Below are 25606 nucleotides of genomic sequence, written 5' to 3'. Positions count from 1 at the left end.
AGAAAGTGTCCACAATTTAGGCTAACTAAATCTGTTATGCAATTGAGAAAATAGTCCTTACAAAAAAAAAAAAAAGAGAAAACTGTAATACCCGGCCCATTTGGGCCCTGGACCAAGCCCAAACCATCAAAGCCCATATATAAACAAAAAAGAGAGAGAATGGGAAGAAGACTCCCGATAGGAGTCTTCTTCTCCAATGAATCCTGAACAGAATGGAAGTCCTAGGACCACCGGAGCCCTAGGATTCTCTATAAAAAAGTCTCCCCCCCTCCCTTAAGACTCTCCACTAGCGATCTTCGAGCTTGATCTCTCCTCTTTTCTCTGTTGAAGCCGCAACCTCCCATTATTGTGTTCATCGAAAATCGGAGGTCGAAGACGCCACCAAAGCTCAAGTAAGGCTCCGACTTTTCTTTCTCTCCCTCTTTCCTTTCTCTCTATGGCTTTAGACCCTCAACGGCCGTCGGGCTCATCGGAAAATCTATGAAAAGTTGAACCTCTGTTTTGCTTTGTTCGGTTGGGCTCTTTCCTCCTCTTTTTTGGCCACCAGTGCCACCATTTGCAGTGTCTCACCCCTAGGATAGGATCCTCATCTCTCTATCCCTCTTCTCCGAGAGATTTTGGCCACCGACGACCGGCCAATATTTGAAAAACTAGAGAGAAAGGGGCGGTACCTAATTTTTTTGATTGTTTCTTGATTTCTCGCCTGCTGAACGTTACCGCTGGCCTTCTTTGCTCTGTCGCCATTGACCAGATGCCACCGCCCCTCGTAGGAGTTGAGACATCGAGCCCCCCCCCGATCTGTCCTCTGTTCGATCGGAAAGAGAAAGAAGAAAAGAAAGAAGAAAAAGAAAAAGAGAAAAAGAAAAAGAAAAATAGAAAAAAAAAGAAAAAGAGAAAATTAAAAAAAAAGAATAAAAGAAAAGAAAAGAATGAGAGAATTTTCTCTCTCTCTCCTTTCTCTCTCTTTCCTCTCTCCTCTCTCTACCTTTTCTCTCCAATTTCTCTCTCTAAATTCTCTCTTAATTTCTCTCTCTAGACTTTTTCTCTCTCTTTATGAATTTTATCTCTCTAGACTCATTCTTTCTCTTTGATTATATCACGGATCCTAGGATAAACTTGAGATGAAAATATGATGATCTGAAATTGCTCCAAAATTTTTGCAGTAGATTGGATTTCAGCTTGATCCTTATTCAAAATTTATAACATCGATCATGATTAATTCATATTGAGTCATCCTGATATAATCTCTGATGATCTTAATCATAATTTCTTCATCTGAAAGATACAAAAATTCTCTCTCCACTTTCTCTCTCCACTCTCTCTCTTAAATTTTATCTCTAAAATTTTCTCTCTTCATAGATTTTCATTCTCTAGAAGTCTTGTGGACCAATGGAGAGTCCAAATACTCAGACAAATCCCGATTGTGGATAATCCTAGAAGAAATCCTGAATTTGTGTTATTAGGATCGATTATCGATAATTTTTTCATATATGATTTTTATATTTGATCAGGATCATGAAGAGATACGATTGTTTGCATAAGATATCGAGTGAAATATCTTATTTTCAAAATTCATAAATCAAAGAAGAACATTGATTTCTATACTTGGATTAGTCACCGATAAAGGTAAGAATCTCTGTACATGATCACCATTATATATACTATTTTATCGTTGGTCTTGCATCATTGGTTTTGCATCGTTGGATTTGAGATCGATGAATTTGCTATATCCGAGACACCGTTATTTGCTTATATAATTTTTGAGCATGAGTATGTTATGTCAATATATATATGTATAAATGGTTGATGGCATGATTATATGGATATGACATATCTAATTTGATCACAGTGTAAATCAAAATTGATTTGATGAAATCAACATATAATAATTAAATGAAAAAGAGATATGGTTTGGACTAGCTTTGTCATATGGATCAGCCCATCAGGAGCTTATGTCTGAGACAGCCCATCAGGAGCTTATGCCTGGGATAGCCCTCACTGGCTTATACGTGGATCAACTGATCAGAAGCTCATGTCTGGGATAGCCCACTAGGAGCTTATGCCTAGGATAGCCCCCCACGGGCTTTCGTACGTGGGACAGCCAGCCAGGAGCTCATCTTGGGATAGTTTTGAAAGGCTTTTGAGTAGAAATTTATTCGGATGGTGACTGAGGTGTAGACTTGGTTAGTCTAAAGTCAAAAAGAAAAAGATTAAAGATCATGTGATAATGAAAAGAGAAATGAAACAATCATTGAACAAAAGTATTTCACCTATTAACACATGATGATACATCTCTTTTGATAAGATAGATTATTTATAGATATTTGCATCATTCCAGATATTGAACATGAGATTTTATATTTTATTATTTATTTTTTATTTTTAAATTATATTATTATACCAGTGTGATATGAAAATTCTTACTGGGCTATAAAGCTCACACTCCTCCGTTTCTCTTTTTCTTCTCAGAGTTACAGAATGCTCATGGTTGGCTATGGTATAGATTTGCGAGTGAGCGAATGCATAGATAGAGTGTCATAATATCTGATCAGAGGATTGAAAAAATTTTAATTGTAATTATGCAAGTTTTACTAGTTATTATTGAAATTAGATATTATAGATGTTGAGGTTATAATGAAATATTTTTGGCCTTGCATATTCTTTAGGGCTTGCTCTAAGGAGTGTGCAGCTATCACGTATCTGATCCAGATGTTGGGTTTGGAGCGTGACAGAATGGTATCAGAGCTTAGATTTAAGATCACTAAGAATTATGAAGTGATATCAAAACTTTATGTATGATCAATAGGATGTGATAGAGTGATATCCGAGAATATGACTTATGTGGTATCAAAATTTTAAGGTCACTAGGGATTGTGACATAAGTGATATCAAAATTTTGAGATTATAATCAATAGAGTATGATAGATAATATCAGAGTTTAAGGTTATGATCATTAAGGATGTGATAGAATGATGTTAGAGTTTAGGTTATGATCATAAGGAACATGATAGACATAAAAGAAAGGATTCAATATTTAAATTTCGAATCAATTGATACTATGATGAAATTTTTATATAAGTGGTATATGATGTCTATAATGGAATTGATGAGTTACATCTTGAATTTTAATTAGTAAAATTAACCTAAGTATGAGAAGTGTTGATCTTGGAATGAAGAGGGAGATATTGATGTGTTGTATTGAGCATACTCGATGATTTTTGAATGTGAAACTTATATGGATGAATGTCATGATAATTTTTCTGATTTCGATGTTAATTTTTTTAGTATTATAAAATTTTTGGACTTATCATAAGGAAGTTAGTTGGGATGTGGTCTAAGAAGAAATTTCATCATATGAGAGAGAAATATTTTTGAGCATTGAACCTATAATATATGAGACTCAATTTAGATGAAAAATATATTTAAATTTTATTATGAGAATATGAGATATACATCTTGGTGAAATCTTTGGTTATTGAAAATATCATATTTGGATGTGATTGTTTTGATCTTTTAAATTGCATTAAATTTCAAGTCAACAGTTTATTTTTCTAAGTAGATCTAAAAAATTTTGATGATTTGAATAAGAAATTGATTTTATTAGAGTATGATATATAGGTTATGATGAAATCTGTAATAATTTATATTTTCATCTTTGGATTAGATTTTTTTTTCTTATGATTATTGAAGATTGTGAACTGTAATTCAAGTCAGAATTCAAATTTTTGAGTTAAACTAAGATATTTTGTTATTGTTAAATTTTGAATAACTTATATAAGGGACAAGAATTTGTATGGATTTATCTATTGATGCTAAGGATTGTGATGAAGGAAGCTTTACAAGAAATAACTAAGTTGATTCTACTTACAAAGATGTTGACTTGAGTTCTTCTAGTTTGTTCAAGTTGGAGTTAATTCTTTTACAAAGAAAGATTGGTTTAAAAGTTGTCTAAATAATTGTAAGGTAAATCTAAGGTTAACTCTAATTAATTCTAGACATGTTGGATTCTTGAAAAGTGATGAAGATTATGCAATGAATTCAAATATGAAAAATGGATTAAGATTTAATTTTGATGTGCTATGCCCAAGGGATAGTAAAGACAAAGAAACTTAAAAATTTTACTCTAAGATCTATATAAAAATTTAAAGGTTAGATTTATCTTTGATTGATCTAACATACAAGGATATCTTTTGATAAATCCATATAATTTGAGATCAGAGTGTGCAGCAAAAGCATGGTGGTTTAAATTAATTAAAAATATTAATCTTTTAAATCAAAAGATATTATAAAATATATTAGCTGTAAATAAGAAAGGATTTTATTGATAATAAAAGGATGCTATAGATTTTGACCTAATTTGATCATAGCCGGATAATTTTTGTCAGCAGGTTATTTCATTGCAGATAATGCCAAAAAATCTTAGATATATTGAGTTTATTATTAACAGCTTGATAGTTCTGTTATTAGTTCAAACCTAGAATGTCTTGACACAGATCTCATATTTTTTTTAAATTTAATATTGTTACTCGAACTGACATAGAAGGTTGAGATTTTCTTGAGATGAAAGTCTATATATAAAATTTGTTGGAAGGTCAAAAGAAGAAAGAAATCGATGATTGTGAAGAGTGCCCGATGTTCAGCCTTTGTTTATTTTTCTATCATAGGCAGTCTGAGATAATTATGAATTTTGAGTGAAATGTATTGGATAAATAATTGTGGTATGTTAATATAAGTCTAAAATATTACTGTTCTTCGAAAAGTTGAGAAATCAAAAAAAAAGGGGGGATGAATTTGAGATTTCAAATAATTTTGTTATAACAAGATCATGAGAAATAAATAATATATAAGATATTATCGGAAGCATGAGAATGACATGATGAATGTATATTTTTTTTAAAATATATCTCAAACAATGTAACTTAATTTTGAGGACGAAATTATTTGAAGAGGGAGAAAATGTAATACCTGGCCCATTTGGGTCCTGGACCAAGCCTAAACCATCAAAGCCCATATAAAAAAAAAAGAGAGAATGGGAAGAAGACTCCTGATAGGAGTCTTCTTCTCTGATAAATTTCAAATGGAATGGAAGTTCTAGGACCACCAGAGCCCCAGGGCTCTCTATAAATAAGTCTCACCCCTCCCTTAAGACTCTCCACCAGCAATCTTCGAGCTTGATCTCTCCTTTTTTCTCTATTGAAGCTGCGGCCTCCCATTATTGTGTTCGTCGGAAATTGAAGGTCGAAGACGCCATTGGAGCTCAGATAAGGCTCCGACCTTTCGTCCTCTCTCTCTTTCCTTTCTCTCCATGGCTTTAGACCCTTAACAGCCATCGGGGTCATCGAAAAATCCATGAAAAGCTGAACCTCTGTTTTGCTCTGTTCGACCGGACCCTTTCCTCCTCTTTTTCGGCCACCAGCACTGTCGTTTGCGGTGTCTCATCCTTAAGATAGGATCTTCATCTCTCTATCCCTTTTCTCCGAGAGGTTTTGACCGTCGGCAATCAGCCAATGATCGAAAAACTAGAGAGAAAGGGGTAGTATCCTATTTTTTCAATTGTTTCTTGATTTCTTGCCGGTCAAACCTCACCATCAATCTTCCTTGCTCTGTCGCCATCGACCAAACGCCGTCGCCCCTCGTACGAGCCGAGCCACTGAGCCCCCCTCGGTCCGTCCTCTATTCGGTCGGGAAGAGAAAGAAGAAAAGAAAGAAGAAGAAGAAAAGAAAAAGAGAAAAAGAAAAAGAAAAATAGAAAAATAGAAAAAAAAGAAGAAAAGAAAAAAGAAAAGAATGAGAGAATTTTTTCTCTCTCCTCTCCCTCATTTCTCTCTCTTTCCTCTCTCCTCTATCTACCTTTCTCTCTCCAATTTCTTCCTCTAGATTCTCTCTCAATTTCTCTCTGTAGACCTTTTCTCTCTCTTTATAGATTTTATCTCTCTAGGATCATTCTCTCTCTTTGTTTGCATCACGGATCCTAAGATAAACTTGAGATGAAAATATGATGATCTAAGATTACTCCGAAATTCATGCAGTAGATTGGATTTCAATCTGATTCTTATTCAAAATTTATAATATCGATTATGGTTAATTCATATTGAGTCACCCTGATATAACCTCTGATGATCTCAATTATAATTTCTTCATCTGAAAGATATGAAGATTCTCTCTCCACTTTCTCTCACCACTCTCTCTCTAAAATTTTATCTCTAGAATTTTCTCTCTCTTCATGGATTTTCTCTCTTTAAAAGTCTTATGGACCAATGGAGGGTCCAGATACTCAGATAAATCTCGATTGTGGGTAATCCTAGGTGAAGTCCTGGATTTATGTTATTAGGATCGATTATCGATAATTTCTCCATATATAATTTTTATATTTGATCAGGATGATGAAGAGATACGATTGTTTACATAAGATGTCGAGTGGAATATCTTATTTTCGAAATTCATAAATCAAAGAAGAACATTGATTTCTATGCTTCGATCAGATAAAGGTAAGAATCTTTGTATATGATCATCATTATATATGCTATTTTACTGTTGGTCTTGCATCATTGGTTTTGCATTGTTGGATTTGAGATCGATGAATTTGCTATATCCAAGACACCATTATTTGCTTATATAATTTTTGAGCATGAGTATATTATGTCAATATATATATGTATCAATAGTTGATGGCATGATTATATGGATATGACGTATTTAATTTAATCATAGTGTAAATCAAAATTGATTTGGTAAAATTAACATATAATAATTAAATAAAAAAGAGATATGGTTTGGATTAGCCTTGTCATATGGAACAGTCCGTCAAGAGCTTATGTCTGAGACAGCCCGTCAGGAGCTTATGCTTGGGACAGCCCCCATTGGCTTATATGTGGATCAGCCAGCCAGGAGCTCATATCTGGGACAGCCCACCAGGAGCTTATGCCTGGGACAGCCCCCCATGGGCTTTCGTACATAGGACAGCCAGCCAGGAGGTCATCTTGGGACAGCCTTGAAAGGCTTTTGAGTGAAAATTTGTTCGGATGGTGACTGAGGTGTAGATTTGGTTAGTCTAAAGTCAAAAAGAAAAAGATTAAAGATCATGTGATAATGAAAAGAGAAATGAAAGACAAGACATGAAAGAATCATTGAACAAAAATATTTCACCCATTAATATATGATGATGCATCTCTTTTGACAAGACAGATAATTTATAGATGTTTGTATTATTTCGGATATTGAACATGAGATTTTATGTTTTATTGCTTATTCTTATTTTCATATTATATTATTATATTAGTGTGATATGAGAATTCTTACTGGACTGTAAAGTTCACACCCCTCCATTTCTCTTTTTCTTCTCAGAGTGACAGGATGCTCATGGTTGGCTATGGTATGAATTTACGAGTGAGCAGATGCATAGATAGAGTGTCATGATATCTGATCAGAGGATTTAAAGAATTTCAATTGCAATTATGTAAGTTTTACTAGTTATTATCGAAATTAGATATTATGGATGTTGAGGTTGTAATGAAATATTTTTGGCCTTGCATATTTTTTAGGGATTGCGGCCATCACGTATCCGATTTGGATATTAGATTCGGGCGTGACAAAAACAATCCTCTTAAAAGTCATGATAGGTCTTCCTTAGCAATATTATTATATTTGCTAGTTGGCTTCCTAGTTGTACGTGCGTTCTATCACGTAGACTTGGATAATTAAATTGGTGTGGAGCTTTTTTTCCTTCCTTTGAAAAAAAAAATGTTTATTACAAACTTAACGACCAAATTCCAATTCAAGAGGTGTTGCAAGATCTTGAAGGTAGATTTGATTTTTTGTGCATGCATGGAATTTTCATTATGGTTAGATTATTTGAAAGTATATTTCACATATGCAATGCTTGCAATTCTATAATGTTTTTATGATATTTGGCACATTCATGAATGACAACAAGCAAACAGTTGACTGCTTAAAGATGCTGCCTTATTTTTTGTTTCCAATTGATTTCCGAGCTGATTCTTTGGTCAAGGTTGTGAAAATTTAACTATAGTTTGGATTAAATAAATAATTTTCTTGTTTTGCAACCTTTAATTGAAGTTGGTTATTATTATTATTTTTTTTGTTACTATATATGTTGAATCAATTAGGATTATGGTCTTGTACTATCTCCGAAAATGGTCCATGAAAGTGGGATGCTATATATCAATTTACTTACGTGTCAAAGATTCGAAGTTTGGCATGCATCACAGCACTTCCAGGCTTTCCTGCATCAATTTTTCTATCATTTATTGTTGGTGCTTCTCCTAGCACTACTAAAGTCTTTTGGTAAAAGGATCTCCATCATGATGTGTTCTAAAATATTAGGTAATCGTGGCCATGGTCATGGACCGAATTCTAGCACTTTAATAATCGTCTCAATCAGTGAGAAAGTGGACCCCAATTTATTCGCTCAAGCATGATCCATCCACAGGGCAATGCTATATTAGCATACGAATCTCACATAAAACTTATATGGTAAAAGTATGAAACTTGGTGGAGATGATTGAACAGCCCTTTAGAGTGCGCAATAACAGAGTTTTAGACCAGTGCAATAAAAGAGTTACGGAACAAAAGAGTCACATGTAATTGTTTACGTTAGGTTAGCACTGTAGTTCTCAGTACCTGGTACCGCATTGGAATGGACAACAGACAGTTGGCCACCAGCGTAATCACATTCCGTTTTTTTCGGAGGAAGAAGCAAATGACAGTTGAATAGAGTTTGGTACGCTGAAAAAAGAGTTTGACGATAGAGGGTGATATGCTGAGTCTGATTCAGAACTAATATAGCATCCCATGTGGCCATATCAAGTTCATCTCAATTAAGCCTACAAGTAGAATGCACAGATCAAAAGATCTACGAGGTCATATATCATCTGATGAGAAGTACTATAGCTTGGATAGATATATATTTTTCAACTCAACGTCTGCTCCAAGCTAACTCGGGCCCTCTCACTTTAGTAGTCGATTTTTCTGCTCCATATGAAAGAGCATTTCCTCCATCAAGCCTGTAGAAACGCAACGGAAATAGTATCTACATAGATTTGTATATCAAAAACCCACAATTCAGATGTGATATATTTACTTTACGAACCTCCGTTGATCTTCTAACACCTCCGTTAAGTGCGTAGCAATCTCGAACCTCCTTAATCTTGTAAGGGCTATTGGAGTTTTCTTTTATGTCAACACATCAAATCCTAGAGTTCTAAGATGGTGACTCTAGAGAGATATGCTTTAGAAAAATAGAGTATAAGTATTTTGAAAATAGGGTTGATGACAGACTGAGTCATTTTCTGAGGAGACTCATATACTTATTGATGAGATTCACTAAGAGTCTTGCTCATTTTGAACAATTAGTTGAATCAGAGTCCTGCTCATTTTTAACACTTAGTTGGATCATCCCAATCCTTATTAAGGACTCTTATTATGATAAATTGGATTCCTAATGAAAACCAACTCTCACATCATCCCAACAACCCATGTGGATGAACAAGGGGTATGGATCGTATTCAAAAATCGATCAAATTTCAACATCTCCCACTCATTCACATTGGGTGTTATATCTCTCTTAATCTCTCACACTACTCTCTTCATACAGGAAATGACATTTGCGACTTTGACAAAGAAACCTTGAAGTGGGTGTGCTATATTAAGTCACCACCAAACTAACATAGCATGATACGTGCAAGAAAACATCATTGTCCTAGATAATTTAACTACATCGAATCAAGTACCTCTTATCCCTATTGAGATTTATTTCAAAACATCACTTGACTCCTAATCTAAGTATTTGTGCTCATGATTATCACATGCAACTAATCGAGATAATTGCCCAGAGTATGAGCCATAAAATTAAGGTGTGATTCCAAATTATCTTCCCTAGAACTCCTCACCACTCTACTTTAATTCAGCCACTTTCCTAGTCATGCTCCGCTAAACCGCATCATTTCATGATTCTGAGATACATGATAAAGTAGTAATGTTGAACCTCAATGTCATGATATAGTTCTTGGTCAGAAGGGCATAAAGTACAGGGCTCATACAGTGATAGAGAGTGAATTAGATCATGTTACTTCCTAAATGGTCGACTCTTAGCACATACAGTATGATATGTATGCTATGATAGAGCTCCCACTCAAATTGAGACACATCATGCTCAAAAACATCGTACGAATTTTGATCTAACTACCCCAAAGATTTCTAATCTGAGTTAATTCTAGATCAACCACTCATTAAGAGTTAGCCAAAGTACTCACTTTCGACTCTCAACAAGACTTTATATGAAAATATGGAATCTTTCCATATTTGACTCTTATGAGTCTCATCTTGGACTAACCAAGATGATATTTATATTTTTGTCTACCATATTAGATGGCAAAAGATTTTACAAACTTGCTATGAAGGCAAGAATCCATCCCATTCGTCTCATCCTGCTCACCACTAAACGCCAAGATGATCATCCATGTGAGTGGACCGATCTTAGCCTTGTGACATTTCAACGATCATGTGCCTTTAATCAAATATCAATTTATGCCATTATAAGTAAAGAATAACAAATATCTTATATTACTTAAAGCATAAATGTATACAAATGTCCAATTATATAATCCAAACAACTCAAATCCTACGAAGTCCCAATCCTCTAACATGGGACTGATAAATATCCCTAGCAATTAGCTTGGTTAATAGATTAGCCATCATTCTATTAGTGAAAATATGCTTTAGGTCTATGTCTCCTTGTTTGACCACGTCATAAATGTAGTCAAGTTGTATGTCTATGTGCTTAGTCCTTTCATGGTACTTAGGATCCTTTGCATATGCTAAAGCAACTATGCTATCAGTGTGGATCTCTATAGGATTGCTGGCTCATGCCATGATACCAAAGTATTGCATAAACCTCTTCAACTATACTACCTCTTGAACCGTTGCTGAACAGACAACATACTTAGCCTCCATGATGGATAGGACAATGCAAGTCTGTTTTTTGCTACACCAAGGAATAACTCCACTTTCAAAGATAAATACATATCCTGAGGTTGACTTGTATTCATCTCTATCTCTGCCCCAATCTGCATCACAAAATCCTTTCAAAATCAAATCCCATCCATAAAAAACATAGGACGAGATCATGGGCACCACGAAGGTATCGAAAAATCTTTTTGACTGCTTGCCAATAAAATGGACCTGAATTACTCTGGTAATAACTTACCAGTCTTACTGCAAAGCAGATGTCGGGACATGTGCACAGCATAGCATACATCAAACTTCCGACTACACTTACATAAGGAATCCTTTCCACCTACTTCTTTTACTTATCAGTCTTAGGGCAATGATCAATGCTCGAAGCATGATCCTTTTCAATAGGAGTATCAATGGATTTGAAATTATGCATATGGAATCATTTTAAAATTCTCTCAATAAAAGTCTTTTAGGACAAACCTAAAACCTTCTTGGAATGATCCCTAAGGATTTTCACTCCAAGTACATAATTTGCTTCATCCATATCCTTCATCTCAAAAGTAGAGGACAACCACTCTCTTGTGATGTTAACCATCTCCATGTTATTCCCTGCTAGAGGATGTCATCATCATACAAAGATAGAATCAATTTTTTTTTTCTATTTTCTTGACATACACACAGTGGTCCTCTTCTATCATGGATAGGCCAAATGAGGTTATAGGCTTATCGAATCTCAAGTACCACTGCCTAGATGATTGCTTGAGACCATGAATAGATCATTCAAGGCAACAAACCTTATGTTCTTTTCCTCTAAAAACAAATCCAAAAGATTGATCTATGTAGATCTCTTCATCTAATTCTCCATTGAGGAATGCAGTCTTGACATCCATTTGGAACAATTTCAAGTCAACATGGGCTACTACGGCTAGGATTAGGTGAATGAAGACAAATCTCACCACTAGAGAGAATGTCTCATCATAGTTTATACCCCTCTTTTGGGTATATTTTTTTGCCACAAGACGGGCCTTAAATTTGTCAATTGGTCCATTTACCTTGAGCTTAACCTTCAAAATTCATTTGTTTCCAATAGTTTTGTGGCTAGATAGAAGATCAACTTACTCCCGCACTTGATTTTTCATTATGGAATCCATCTCATCCTGCATAGCTGCTATCTATTCTTTGGAGTTAGGTGAAGATAATACTTCTTGATAAGAAGCTGACTCATCAATGTCCAATGGAGCGCACATGAAGCTTTCCCCTTCTATCCCAAAATGATGTTGGGAAATATTTCTATGTCTATGTAATTAGACATCTTGAGAGTTACTATTTGATGGTGTGCTTCTACTAGGTTGCACATCACTCCCACTAACTATAGTGATTTTTGGATGGAAATCAGATCCCATATTTTTGCTATCATTTGATGTAACCTCTTCTTGAAGCTCATAAAGCTCAAGAATTTTTTCAACTTCATCTATACTCAAGAACTTTTTTTCTATGAATTCTACATCATGGGACTCAATCTCAATCATACTCCCATCGAGATGTTCACCATATATCATGTATCCCTTTGATCTCTCAAGATACCTGATGAACACATACTTGCTAGTCTAAGGACCAAGCTTGCCATGTTTGTGGGATAGGTTGTGAATATATCTAGCCAATCCCCATGGGTATAAATTTTCTAAGTTGGATTTTATGCCATTCCACAATTCATGAGGGGTCAAAGGTACTGATTTATTTAGAACTTAGTTAAATATGTGGATGGCAGTTAAAAGAGCATCCCCCCTAAAAACTTATCGAGAGTTTGGCCGTGCCATCACTAACCTAACCATATCCAATAAAGTATGATTTCTCTTTTTCGCAACACTATTTTACTACGGTATTCTTGAAATCATAAGTTGTCTTCGAATCTCTTTTTCTTCACAGAGCTCTTTAAATTGCTCAGATAAATATTCGTGACCTCTATCAATTCAGAGAGTTTTCAATTTCATCTTCTTTTGATTCTCAACTTCCATAGTAAAGCATTTGAAGCAATCTAATACTTCATATTGTTGAGCAATTAAATACACATAACTGAATTGCATGAATAATCATCTATGAATGTAAGGAAATAGGAGGCACCATGACGTTCCCTGCATTCATAGGTCCATAAATGTCTGAATGAACTAGCTCTAAGGGATGAGTAGCCCTTGTAGCATTACCTAAAAGACTTTCTACTAGCCTTCCCAATCAAACAAGGTTCACAAATCAGAAGAGTAACTTTAGCAATAGACCCCAACAGGCCTTCTCTAGCTAATCGAGTCATCTTTTCTTGATCTATATGGTCAAGTCTTGCATGCTAGATCATTGTATTAGAATCATCAATATGAACAATAGTTAAAGCAAATGAAGAATAATAGCAATCCAACTCTAATCTAAAAAATCCATCTACCAAATATCTATGTCCAAACAATTTTCCACCAAGAAAAATATCTAAGTCTGGTTAAAATGAAAAGAAAAACCAAATCCTAGCAAAGTTAAAACTAAATATAGATTACATCGAACTCCAAGTGCATATAGAATGTTATATAGAAGAAGTGTGCACCCACTGTGCATCTGAAGCTGATATATATGAATCAACTCCAAGAACTTTTTCTTTTGTGCCATTTCCAAGAGTGACATACTATGATCCTACTGAAACCTGATGATAATCTATGAATCCAACTCTATCTCTAACTAGATGTTTGGTTGCTCTTGACTCTATAATTCAATCAGGGAGAGTATGAGCAATTAATGCATATGAGCAAACAAATGACTGAAAAGAGTTGGGTGAAGAGAGTACCTTCTTTAGCTCAGTGTAATCACAAGTGAAGTAACCCTTCTTCCTATAATTATAGCATTTCAACTTAGATATATCTTTCTTTCCATGATTGCCCTTGCCTTTAGCAATTCTGCCTTCTTTGGATCATGTATTCTTGCCTCCATTAGCTTGGTTCTTCACTTCTTTGTTCTTGCCTTTATTTTTTCGATGAGACCTCGAAGGCCTATGTCTCCCAGATTGGATGGCAAGAATAATAGCATGGTTCACTTCCAAGCATTCTACTTCTAGCTCCAGATAATGTGATGTGTTTGTTAAAAGTTCTTGTATTTTCACTATACGTCATGAAGAGCTTCATCATTTGGACCCACTCTAATAGCAAGCACCTGTTGCTCATCATTAAGCTCATTCTTAGTAGCTCTAAGATCTCGAATCATGGCACTCATAGCACGACGATGCTTAGCCATGGAGTGTTTTGGATCTTTAGTGCATTGCTAAAACTTTATATTCAAAGCACAAAGCCTTGTAGCTAAAGTTTGCCCAAAACTGATCTTAAGCTCATTCCACATTTCTTTGGTTGAGGCAATTCTCAAATTCGCCAATAAGATCATTATGCATGCTGCTTAACATATATAATAAAGCATGCACATCGATCTTTGTTGGCCCAATTCTCATAGGCCTCTTTATCATGGCAATGTTGGGCAATATTGCCTTCCTTAGGTAGGACCATGATAGTGAATAATGTCTCCAGGACATCTTGTTCATTAAGCAAGTATTGAATTTTTCTTTGCCAGGTATCATAATTTTTTTCATCCCCTTTGGTCAAGTCAGCAACAATATTTTTAGAGGCCATGGTTCACTACATTCATTAAATAAGGAGGGACATTAGGTAAATATTGTTCCCAAAAATAATAATTTAGATTTTTATATCCTTTTGCACATCACAAGATTGAAAATATCCCTAAGGTAATAATCATTTGCCATCATATGAGTTAGAATATTAAATTCTAACTTATTGTTATTAACCCACAAGGAACCAATCCTTTTTTAATTTTATCCATAATGTGAGGAACCAATCCTTGTATAAAATTTCATTATACATTCATATGAACTCTGTGGAGTCCTATTGGTGTTAATTATACATATATTATGCCAAGACAATCTTAAAGAGTATTGACGATAGGCGAAACAACATTTCCTTATAAGGCCTTCATAATAACCCTACTACAATTGATCTAGAAAATTATAACAAACTTTGGGAATGCCGCCTTTGCCAATACAATTTAAAGACTACCTTGATAAAACATCCATTAGCAGAAAAATAAACAAATAACATGTGGATACTAACACCAATATCAGTCCTCATTAATTTTTATCATAAAACACAAATAAGCAATGATCTTAAATTAATGCGGTGCTCTACTTACTTACTAAGGGGAGCAAGCTCAATAGGTCAAATTACTAGGGTCATCATATGTGCCTTAGCACCAATTAAATAATTCATAAATAACACAAAATAGTATATATAATTGCCTCGATAAAAATAAATAAATAAATAAATAGATTATTTAATTATTGATTTTATTCTTAAACTGAGTTATTCAGAAATAGATTTTGTATAATCTCAAATCTGAATTTCAACCACACATAGAGGTAGGATATTAACAATTATATTTTATATAAAAATTTCAGCCTTGGATTATATGGAACGCAACCCCATGTGCCAGTGTAGCTTCTATTTTTATCAAAAAATATTTTTTCAAGTTTTCCATTTGGGTAAATCAAAATAAAATATCCAGAGGCTGAAATTTTATGATAAAATCACGTAGCCGGATCCTAATCAGTCTCAAAAGAGTTCACTCATTAGAGGTGTCAAAAACGGATACCAAGAGATGCCTCACGTGCCTACATGCACTGCCTACGCATGTGGATCTTGGTTCCGGCCAGTTCTGGGCAGAGCAATGGTGAATAAACCTTTGAAAAATCATATCCTTCAATATATATGTAACGGCCTAGGTTTTGGGCCTGTAAACCTTTGACGGCCCAAAAAAAAAAAAAAAAAATTTATAGAAGGAGGAAGACTCCTAATCGGAGTCTTTTTCCTTCCCATTTCATCGGACTCGAAGAGTCCAGCTAGAGTAGAAAACCTTCACTATAAAGACCCCCCTTCCTCCCTTAGGATCTTACAATAAAATTTTGAAGAAATTTGAGGGATTTTCTCAAAGGAAGCACCGTGGGTGGTTAATCGGAAGAGGGAAGGACCGCCGGAGCTGTTTTTGGCCATCGGAACAAGGTACGCTCCTTTTTCCTTCTTTTCGAATTAATCCTCCAGCTATCGGTGTGCTTGAAAGCCGGCAAGATGCCAGTTCGGGCTCAAACAGGGACACCCCTGTTTGCGTTGTTCTCTCCTTCCATCGCCGACAGCAAGGAGGGGTGGGGCTGCCACCGGGACAGTAGCCTCACCGTCGTTGGAGTTGCCGGGGAGGGTGGTCGGAGATGGCCTACCTGGCCGGATGAGGGGGAGGTGCTCGAAAAAGGCTCGGGTCCCCTGTTTTGATCGTAGAGAAGAGGAGAAAAAATTTCTTCTCTCTTCTCTAAATAAAAATTAATTATATATATATATATAAAATAAATAAAAATAAATAAAAAAAGGAGGACATAGGTAAGAGTTTCAATAAATCTCAATATACAATTATTTTTTTTAGAAAAATTAATTTGGTTAAATTGATTTGTTTGATAGGAGAACAGTCCAATGACTAGGGGAACAACGAGTAGGGTTTTGATTTTCAGACTATAAGACTGTGAATTTGATTTCTCATTGATTGAGATAAGAATCTTGTATATGATCATCACTATATATATGTTATTTGTTCGTTAGTCTTATAATGTTGAATTTGCAATACTGAATTTATAATCGATGAGTTTTCTATGCTTGAGACACTGATACATGGCTTATATGAATTTTTTTAAAATATGAGCATGTTATGAAAAGATTTTTATGATTGATGGTATGAGTTTTATGGACATAATTTATCAATTTCATCATTCTGTAATTTAAAATAATTCGATAAAATCAAGAATTAAATGAAAAAGATATGGTTTGAACTAGCCTCGACAATATATGTCCATTTTTTGCAAATAATATATTGTTGGAATGCCTTGTTAATATACTTTCATAACATATAAATTTTATTTGCAAAAACAGACCTTTTATAGTTCAAAAATTGACCCAAAAATAAATTTATCATGGTCCAAAAAAATATACAGAATAAAATTAAGGCTTCCTTTTTCTCTCCCATGGCATACCTAAAAAAATATCTAGATTACATGCATATAGTAATTGAATAATAAGGAACAAATCCATAAAAAAATTGGATCTTGATCTTGAAAAAATAAAAAAAATCAGATCTATATTTATTTTAACAAAAATGGATCTACCGGGCAATCATATATAATGTAAAAATATGCATAATATATTAAAATCATACATAACTTATCATAGGCGCAAGTAAGCAAATTAACTTTGATACCAGTGTAGAAACATTGTGGAAATACTATCTATATGGGTTTGTATATCAAAAACCCACAACCCAAATATAATATGCTTGCTTTATGAACCTCCATTGATCTTCTAACATCTCCTTCAAGTGCGTGCATGAACCCAGCATTTTCGAACCTCCTTGATTTTGTAGGGGCTACTAGAGCCCTCTTTTATGTCAATACACCAAATCCTAGAGTTTTAAGATAGTGACTCTAGAGAGATATGCCTTAGAGAAAGAGGACGTAGGTATTTTGAGAATGGGGTTGATAACAGACTAAACATACGTTCGTTTTCTGAAGAGACCCATGTACTTATTGATAAGACTCATTAAGAGTCCTGCTTATTTTAAATACTTACTTGGATCATTCTAATCATTATTAGGAACTTTTATCATAATAAATTAGATTTCTAATGGGAACCAACTCTCACATCATACTAACAACCTATGTGGATGAACAATGGGTATGGATCATGTTCAAAGTAGATCAAATTCCAACAAAGTCAATAATAAAAATTATCTTAATAACCTCCGATAGTCATGTCGAATCTTCAGACAGTTATAGTGCAATCTTAGATAGTAATAGCATAATTCCATGCTATTAAGATATGATTCATAGAAGACTTAGGTACTTATGACTATAAATAAAACCTGAAATCTTTCATAAAAAATAATAACGGAAGCATCCCTAATACTGGCATTACTATAATCATTGTTGCCACAAAGCTCTTTATTCTTTCTATCTTCTTTTTCTTTTAGCTTCTACTAGAAATCTTCTTAAGAATTGAAGGATCTAATCAGAGCCAATTTTGTAAGCTCTCCACCGTTATTTGTTGTATTTTAGATGCATAGAAAAAAGTCTGCTTTATCGATCCAAGGACGGGTAGTAGTTAAACATAGGCAACGGGTCAGGCCGCCCATTACATGGCTCAGCCCGACATGAATCAGGCTATGCCAAGCATGACCTGACTACTACAATAACGGACCATACCAAGCATGGTCTGTTAAAAAGGATCGGACTGGGTTGAGGGTTTGCAGCCTACAGCCCAGGCCTGGCACAGCTCATGAGGGCCTGGGCTGGATGGCTTGTGGGCCAGGCACGACCCGGCCCACCGGCTAGGCACGGCCTGACACGGTCTAGGCTAGATCTAGGCATGGCATGACCCGCATGCTGGCCTGACCTTTTTTTTTAAATTTAAAAAATATAATTTTCTTTATAAATTAAAAAGGATTAAGGAGCAAAATTAAAAATGGTTAAGGAGCAAAATTAAATATAGGTGTTAGATTTTTTTTATAAAAATAAAAAATTATCTTATAATGGTGGAGAGTTTGGCGTGGATCCTTATTGATTTATTAATAACAATCAAAATGGTACAAGAGAAGGAGGGAGGGGGGTTAGGCCTGACCTCCAGAATATAATAAGGAAGAGAGAAGAAATAGAAGTAACTCACCTCAATAATTAAAAGATAAAAATTAAAAAATTATAAATATAAAAAATTAATAATTAAAAATTTTATGGATCATCATACATCGATAGTGTTTGTGTTATCGTCGTCATCGGATGTTGTATCATGTCCACTTTTATCTTGAAATCTCACCTCGGTATCCAACCAATTTTTGAAGCAAAGTAGCATCTCAATTATTTCATCAATCATCCTACTATTTTTTTCATCCACAATACATCGACCTATACTAAAATCAGACTTCGATACTACTGTGGATATTGACACAGCTAAGATATCATGTACAATGGCAGACATTATAGGATATTGATTTTTAACACTTTTCTATCAGGCTAATATATCAAGATTCTCTATTTAATTTTCATCATATGCAGATTGAAGATCATTTCGTAAATAAAATTTAAATTCACTACTTAAAGATGAAGATGTAGATAAACTTGAAGAAGCATGTATATGTCTCCTATATGCAATGAATAAGAAAACAGATGAATGAAAAGTATTAAAAAAAAGATGGAGGTTTGTGAATGAGAAGCACTAGATCCATTAACCTTTTTATCAAATAAAGTATAAATATTATAAAGAAGTTAGTTTACCTCAGTTTTAGCGAGTTCAGGATCTTGATTCATGTTTCTATAATATGTATTAAGTAAAATTAGCATACCACTTAATTTAACGTGTGGATTAGATACAGTAGCTAAATTATGCATAGGACATATCCTGTCCTAATACTCATTTCATTTAGATTTCATTTCATAAATAATAGCCTCTAAAGTATCATCATATCTATATTGTATAAATTTTTGGCTACTAAGATATATTTGTTGTAAAAATAAACAAGAGGTTGAATAATAAGCATAAAAAAAAATATTAGTGGCATTATAAAAACTAACCAAAATTTTTTTCAAAATTTTATCTTTGTTCTAATTATTTTTAGTCAATATAAAACCTAATCTATGATCATTAATATATACCCTTAATAAATTTTTATATGGATATGCATCATGTATCATGGTATATATTGAGTTCCAACAAGTGACTACATCAGGTTTAAATTTTTTAAAGCATCTATCATGATCTATATACATTTGCTTAAATTTTTGAAGTCTTGCTCTTGAAGCATGAATAAAAGAAACTGTATTTCTAATTTTTTTAATAACATCTTGAACTATATCCATACCAAATTGAATAGAAAGATTTAAAATATGACATACACATCTAATATGCAATAAATTTTTATTTAAAATAAGATGCAATTAGTCTTTCAATAATCTGATAGTAGAATTATTATTAGATATAATATCAAAAGTAATAGATATAATTTTATCATTAATATCATATGAACATGTAGTTTGGTAAATAGCGTTAGAAATTTATTTTTCAAAATATGAAAAATCAAAAGCACAAAAATTAAGAATACATTTATTTAATAGCCAATCATTATCAATATAATGAGCAGTAACAGCAATAAAATAATAACTACCAACAGATGTCATTCAAATATCAGAAATTAATAATACTTTTGAATGTAGGGTAGATAGAGTTTCAATTAAATTTTATTTTATTGCTAAAAAATTAGTTATAGCTAGTAGTATAAATGTACGTCTACTAGTTCTTTTGTAAGTAGGTTGTAGGACTAATTGAACATACTCTTCAAAATTAAAAAATTCACATAAGCTAAAAGATAATTCATCCTTAACTATACATTTTATCGGTGATTTTCTTTGATTTTTATGATTATATACAAAGTTATCTATAAGATTACCTCCTTCTGTATTAAGGATGATTTGAAGATGAGCATCACTTATCATATAGCTCTCTTGATGTTTCTTCAAATAGCCAATTCCTCCACTACTAGCATAACTATGTAATTTGATACATTTTTTATATTTTGCTTTTAAAACTCCATCTACCATGACTCTTTCAAAATCATTCTATACACCACTAGTCCTCTTACAAGAAAAAGAGGTAGAGCCTTGACCTTCAGTATTGGTTTCAGAGGAAGCAGGAACAGTAGTTTTTTCTCTCTAAAAAATCGAGAGAATGTCAAAATGACTCTCATCAAAAAATGCCATATTTAAATATAAGTAATGCAAATAATAAAAATTAACCAAATGGAGAAATTGAGTAGAGGTAGGCAGAGATTTGTGAGCTTCTTCTTGTGCTCCTCAGGACCTCAACAGGAACCTCTAAGACTCCAATAGATGGACTAATCTTCCTTTTATATAGCACTTGAATATTTGTTAATTGCTAAATATTGAACACTTGCTAAATATTGCTAGAAGAGGAGTAGTAGCAGAGAAGGAGAGGAGAATTGATTTGGTGTGATGAAATTGATTTAGTGTGCCAGGCATAGCTCGTTTGGACTGCTTTTTTTAAGAAAAAAGAAAAAAAAAGACCACCTATCAGGCCTGCATGCCGTCCATCAGGCCTGCGGGCTTGATGGGCCACATACCATGCCTAGTACAGCCCACCAAATCTCGGGCCTAAGGCCGTGCCATGCCTAGGTTTGGGCTAAATGGGTCGTGCTTGGCACAGCCTATTGGGATCCTAATCCGGTGGATCTGAGCCAGGCCGTATCAGACACGACCCAGTGCCCGTGACTAGCAGTAGTATTATTAAAAAAAAATCTTTAATCCTACTTTTTAATTTTTGACGTGATCCGTGAACTTTTTTCTTTTTTACTCGTTTCTCTGTTCACTATCACGATTTACGTCAGTCTAACAAGTGTATGACCTGACGACACCTCAGCCTCCCATGTTACAAGGGTGATGCCGGATGGAGATTTTGTTCGTAAGTGTGTTTGGACAAGGCGTGTAGCATTTAATCATCAGTTAGAGGTCGTTCCAAACTTGACAAGGATGAGCTTGAGGTGGTTAGATAAAAGGCTGTTGTCCACATCCATCCTTGATGGTTCAACGGTCCTAAGCAAGCTGTGTCCACACCTACTTTTGAATTTGTAACATAAATTATGTAAAAGTATTTTTAAATGTTGATTTTTGCAATACTAAACTATTATTCTGTAAAAATGTTAAATGAAGTCATTTTATTTGATGGTAGTTATTTGTAACAACACGCATTAGATGGGCTGTGATCAAGGTGTGAGTCATCAATTCCCAGAGTCATGACATACCGCAATGGATGCTTTTCCCTAAACTTACACCTATATTTTTCCAATTTTTTTAACAAGGTTGTAAACTTTTTTTAATGCAAATTTTGTAAAAAAAATCCACTCAATAATCAATTTTAAGAAAATTATTCCACTTTACAATAAGATCCATATCAATACATATCTTGAGGTAGTTTGCACTAAAATCATATGATAAAATAAACTTTAAAAAAAACCTTGGATGCGACTATCAATCATGTTTGGATGCAAATTTGAAGGTTAAATTCAAGTTTGATTCTAAATTTAATTTTTTTTCATCGAGTTTCAATATGGATTCAATCTGAATTTGAAATGTGCATAGCCATGGTCAAAAAAATTGACAAGTTTTCTGTGATTGATAGAAAGCTCAAGAATTACAGTTAACCTATGAATTTTTTGGATGCAATGAAACATCTTTATTTTTATTTGTTTGAGCTTTTTAAGTTTGAAATTCCATATATTTTTTAACAATAAGATGAATTAAGCTTTTAAAATTTATGAGAAAATGTACATTTTTCCTGCTCAAGGTTCTCATCACGGGCTGCAGGCCTTTTTTTTTTTGGTAGAATGATCCAGTTGAAGAAGATGCACGATGCATTCGGAAACGTTCCCTCTCTTCTCTACGTGGTGCAGCTCCCACTCAAAGTGCATGACCCTTTGAACCATGAGACCAGCAAGAGTCAACAATGCCACAATTTTGTACCGATGCGTCAAAGAAGACATGCTATCACCCATCCAATAATCCACTGACACGTACCAAAATCTAGTATTCCTCACCTATTACATGGCAGAACAACAAAATTATGAATCCATAGGTATGTAGGATCCACATATATTACCTAAGTAATATCCATGTAATTAAGGATAATGGCTACATGATAGTATTGTAGGCCATTCCATGGGCAAAATTTTACATTGATTGAAGAGGTGTCTTGCTGCAATTTATCTGGCCATTGTGCTTTGTACAACGTTGCTCGTAGAGGCTTTTAAAATATGCAAATCTGTATAACAATATTCTACTTGGTATAGGTCGAACATGCCGGTCCATGATCCAGAATAACAAAATTATGAATCGTTTGACCAAAACAACATTTATTACCTAAGTTCACGTTAAGCACCACATGCTGGGATCGGAGGCCATTCCATGAATAGAAACTACAGAATCTACATTGATGTGGGAGGTGTCTTGCCACAATAAACCTGGCCATTGTGCTTGCACAATGTTGCTCATAGTGTCTTTCCTTGAAAAAAAAAAATCTGTTGGAATTTATCCGATTAACGCTATCTAGATGTGATGCTCACACTAAATTTATTTTATATATTTTATATCAATCTGGACTCTTACTAAAGATAAACATCTGATAAAGTGATATATTTGATGGTTTGATAAAGTTGAACTCTATACAATCATCATGGATAATGTCCATCTTCTAATTGTTTCCACTGATTCAGATACTACCTCTAATGGATAAGACATGTTATAAAAGGATACCCCTACAGAATTATTTTCCAACTTAGTCGAGAGCTTGTGAGGTCTTACCCATTGGGATTACTTGAAGTTGGGATCGAAAAATCAAGATGCTGCTCATGGACAGCAAGGAGTGTTGTGCAAGATCCGGTACCACACGATGCAGTGGAAGAAAGAAGAAATAAAATAAGAAATACAATATAATATATAGATCGGTCTCAAGCCTACCTCCACGGATGTACAAGCTTCACTATGAGAGAATAAAATATAATCAATACAAGAGAAACTCACTACTCAACCCTTGTACAAAAATCTCTTAATAAGAAGTCTCAAAATTCTTACAAAAATTCTCTAAAATCTTTCTTGAAGCCTTTCTGTACCTCCAAAACATCACCAGCTACCCAACGCAATAAACGGCTCGTTAATCGGAGCTATATAGGCTCCAAAATCTCAAAAATACTATTATACTAGGAATACAGAGTCTCAATCAACCCTAGAACAATCCGTGGCCGTCCGATCATGATCGGCTCATACCAGAGCCGTTTGATCGTGCAATACAGCCTCTGATCATGTCTGATCACGTCCGAAATCATCCTCAACTATTCGATCATGAACAGCTCACTCCAGAGCCATCGGATCGCATAAAAACATGGACCACGTGATTGGTCCACGCGGCCTCCATGGATTGCCCAGCACCCTGCGGTCCATGGTGGATCGTGCAGGGCACTGGGCTTGGGCACTCATGCATGCTGGACCATCCCGCGCGCACTCGCACTGGGCTTGCCATCGTGCTGGGCCGCGTGCGCCTACGCGTGCGCACGTCTCCGTCGAGCTCGGCTGCGCCACCGCCAGCCCGCCGCCTTGCGCATCGTGCTATCTGCTCCGATCTTCTTTCACACGTATCTTTACTGTCTGGACTCCGTTTTGGTTGTTCTTGGGCTCATTGAACTTCATTCGTCATCCTGGACCTCACTGTGAGCTCAATATGGATCAATCTTGAGGCATCAAATCTCAACAATCTCTATCTTGACTCGATATTCAACCTCCATCTATCTTTGAGAGTCTATGATCCGTCTCACCCCCACGCTTTGGGGCATGCCTGCTATCTAATAGATGGGCAAATGTGAGAGTCGAGGCAGACCGCTCGATCCCACCTTTGTCATGGGCTGTGTCCACTCTGACCAAAGACTTGCTTAGGCTATATATCATCCTACAGTAATAGAAATCTCACGCTGTGATGTCGCCTCTCGTCCTTTCAAGTCTCCCATTTAGCGTCCAATCCACTTTCACCTGGAGCTCCACCTCGCACTGGGCTCTCCATCAGGTAGTAATATCCTCTTGTCCTCTTTTCTCCTCCAGAATAACTCTATCGCCATGCAACACCTTCAGAATTTCTCCATCAGTTACCATCATATAGTCTCTCGAATCTAGTCTGCTCAGTGAGATAAGATTTCGCTTGAAATCAGGTATGTATCGAACTTCTCTCAATCTCCTCACTGTACCATCATGTATCCTCCAGCTGACCATCTCGATATCTCTAATCACACAGCTCGATCCATCTGACAGATAAATAGTGCCCTCACTGCTCTCTAGGGAGTCAAACTGCTCCTCTCTACAACATACATGATAGGTACATGTAGAATCTAAAATCTACAGTTGGAAAGAAGTAGATATATTGTCAGATATCTCTAGTGCATCATCCTCTGACTCGCTACTGACCGTCGCTGCAGTAGCCCTTATCCGATCTCTGAGTTGAGGGAAATCTCTGGCTAGATGTCCTAATTCATTATATCGATAACATCTGGTCTTGCTCAAGTCCTTCATCCTGGACTTGGACCATCCTCGTCACGATCTCCTGTCGCTCTGTCTGCCGCCTCTTGCTCCTTCAGAAACCACCAAAGCTAAGCTGTTGCCTGAGCTCGAAGCTAGGTTCTCCCTCCTAAAAATTTTATTCTGAAGAATCACCATGGTAACCTCATCCATCCTGATGGTCCTCTTTCCCACTAAAAGAGCAGTCATCAAGGACTCATACGAACGAGGAAGCGATGCTAGCAAGACCAGCACTCTGATTTTTTTCTCAACTTTTTTGCTAATGCTGAGGAGGTTGTTGAGGATCTTCTGAAAGTGACTGAGAAGCTCCTGTACGCTTTGTCCCTCAGTCATCTGCAGCTGATAGAACTACCTCCAGAGGAAGAGGGTGTTGGTGAGAGACCTCGCTAT

The sequence above is a fragment of the Elaeis guineensis genome, chromosome 9 (assembly GCF_000442705.2).
Source record: "Elaeis guineensis isolate ETL-2024a chromosome 9, EG11, whole genome shotgun sequence".
NCBI lineage: Eukaryota > Viridiplantae > Streptophyta > Magnoliopsida > Arecales > Arecaceae > Elaeis > Elaeis guineensis.
Note: the sequence above shows the minus strand (reverse complement) of the source record.